The 2,745-nt window shown below is 42.9% G+C and overlaps 1 long non-coding RNA gene across 1 annotated transcript; it reads left to right on the forward strand.

The window, feature by feature from the left end:
* The first annotated feature begins 262 nt into the window (after positions 1–262).
* LOC138364711 (uncharacterized) lies at positions 263–1,421 on the forward strand. Its single transcript, XR_011228506.1, has 3 exons — positions 263–697; positions 840–968; positions 1,349–1,421. It is a non-coding gene; the product is annotated as an uncharacterized lncRNA (long non-coding RNA).
* The last annotated feature ends 1,324 nt before the right edge of the window (positions 1,422–2,745 follow it).

Here is a 2,745-nt window from a genome sequence, read left to right on the forward strand (position 1 = left end):
GGCAACACCGTGGTGCAAACCGTTTAATGTTATGATAATAAATAACGTAATTAGAGCAAATTTTCCAGCCGCAATTGCCCGAAATCTGGTCCTCGCGGCTCGGGTGCGCCGTAGGGTGATGCGTCATACGTTGTAAGCGTCTAGTATTTCGCAATAGAGTGGAGAATATCTTGTTATGCATATACAAATTATAAACACACTCGCTGGCAACTGTCTTCTGTGAGAGGGAGGGGCTATAATCCGATTACTCTGGCTTAGTCACCCTCTCAGTGTCTGTGCCGGCGGTCTCATTTCTGACGCGCTCGCACAGATCGTATTTTCTTGCATATACTGCACAATGGATATAGTATCGGACAAGAAGAAAGCTCTAAAGGCAAGAGCTCTACGCGTTAGCCAAGTAAAGAAGGAGCGTAAAGCCACACTGAGGCAAAACAAGAGTTCCCTTGAGTGAAGAGAGAGGGCAGCCTCCCGCCCCCACAACACACTACCTCGCCTCACACCCAGGCACCCACACCTCCTGTGGCACCTGCCACACCTCTGTGGCACCTGCCACACCTCCTGCTGCACCTGCCACACCACCTGCGGCACCTGCCACACCACCTGCGGCACCTGCCACTCAAGATCTTAGACCTGCAACTCAAGACGTTCTCCCTCTTGATGTTGCAAGATGTTGCATATTTCAGACCAATTATATTAGGTTAGTATGTATTATGTTTTATATCTTGATACTATATCATAAATAATTGTAAATATAAAGCTGCTGTCTTTTTTTTTATTTTTTTTTATTTTTTTTTTTATTTTTTTTTTAATAATTTTTTTTTTTTTTTTTTTTTTATCAGGCGATCTTCATGGAACTTACACACCTTACTGAAGGAATGCCAATCTACAAGGGTGGTAATTTTGATTGAAATTGGTAGTTCATCAACCTCAGCCAAAGGTGGCTGAACTTTGACCTTCATTTTTTACAGGTAACTAATTTGCAACTATATGGTTGAATAACTTTTTTATTTATTATTCAATTTACATGGAACTTGCACATTATATGTAGAGTCTGTTCCTCTAAAAACTCAAGTTATATATTTCCCCTAAGATCATTTATTGATTTTATATATATTTATAAACATCATTTTGTTGCATAATTTTTTGGGTGAACTTTGAAAATTTGTATTATTGCACTAAATAGGTTTGGGATAATAATGCCACTAGACAACCTTTATTATATAGTATTGTGATAGCTGAGTATCATAGAAATAATATCAGTTGATATTTGTATTTGTTATATCAACTTTAAAACATGTAAAAAAATGGTTAAAAAAAGTGTTTTTTTTTTTTCTCCCTCTCTATTTAGGCTGCGATGCTGAAACTTGGACCACTTGCAGCCCTCTTCACGTGTAACACGTCAATAAATTTTCATTGCACTAGAACAACTTTTATGAACCCTAACTATCGCCCCCTGAAGGTGGAGGAAACCGTCACTGTGATCTCCACTATACACTCTATTTTATATAAATGTTCTAGGATTTTCCTTGTAGATATTGTCCAGGTACTCCCCCAGTTCTAGAGAGTGTTCACTGGTGATAAAGATAACTAGATAAGGTGTCCTAAGCCAAATGTTCGCTAAGGATCAGTCACTTGTTCACCGAGTTATAAACAAACGTGAAGTGCCTCGAGGCATTGTCGTGGGCGCTTCTCGCTCCCGAGATGCTCCTCCCTCTCCCTTGAGAGGTAGCTTTCAATGAATATTGATTGATTATTTTTACAGTCTAGACTTATGATTAAGATAAGATGTGATTATAATATAATTAGATATAAGATTTAAAGATTATACGTAGTATTTGAAAGTACCACTGAATCTTATTAAGGATTCGATTTTTAATCTCTACCGGAAGCTGTTCCAATAGTTTTTTAATTAAGAAATCCTTCTAGAAGCTTCTGGATCCTTGAGAGATCATGTACAAAGTCACGTAGGCATCAAAAGGGCCCTGTTGCGTATGTGTTCATGGTGACATTGTCATCCAGGATCAAGCTATATAATGAATCTATAATGATTCTAAAATGATTTTGATACGATTTAGATATGATTTTGATATGATATAGAAATGATATAGAAATTATACATTTCATAGATGATTATTAGATATGGTGGGTAAAAATTTCCCACACCAGAGGCCTCGCTTCCTGGGTGTTCCAGTAGCACCAGAGGCCTCGCTCCCTGGGTGTTCCAGTAGCACCAGAGGCCTCGCTTCCTGGGTGTTCCAGTAGCACCAGAGGCCTCGCTCCCTGGGTGTTCCAGTAGCACCAGAGGCCTCGCTTCCTGGGTGTTCCAGTAGCACCAGAGGCCTCGCTTCCTGGGTGTTCCAGTAGCACCAGAGGCCTCGCTCCCTGGGTGTTCCAGTAGCACCAGAGGCCTCGCCCCCCTGGGTGTTCCAGTAGCACCAGAGGCTCCATTCCCTGGGTGTTCCAGTAGCACCAGAGGCCTCGCTCCATGGGTGTTCCAGTAGCACCAGAGGCTCCGCTCCCTGGGTGTTCCAGTAGCACCAGAGGCCTCGCTCCATGGGTGTTCCAGTAGCACCAGAGGCTCCGCTCCCTGAGTGTTCCAGTAGCACCAGAGGATCCGCCCCATGGGTGTTCCAGTAGCACCAGAGGCTCCGCTCCCTGGGTGTTCCAGTAGCACCAGAGGCCTCGCTCCCTGGGTCTTCCAGTAGCACCAAAGGCTCCGCTCCCTGGGTGTTCCAGTAGCACCAG

This window comes from Procambarus clarkii, chromosome 14 (genome assembly GCF_040958095.1).
Source record: "Procambarus clarkii isolate CNS0578487 chromosome 14, FALCON_Pclarkii_2.0, whole genome shotgun sequence".
NCBI classification, from domain to species: domain Eukaryota; kingdom Metazoa; phylum Arthropoda; class Malacostraca; order Decapoda; family Cambaridae; genus Procambarus; species Procambarus clarkii.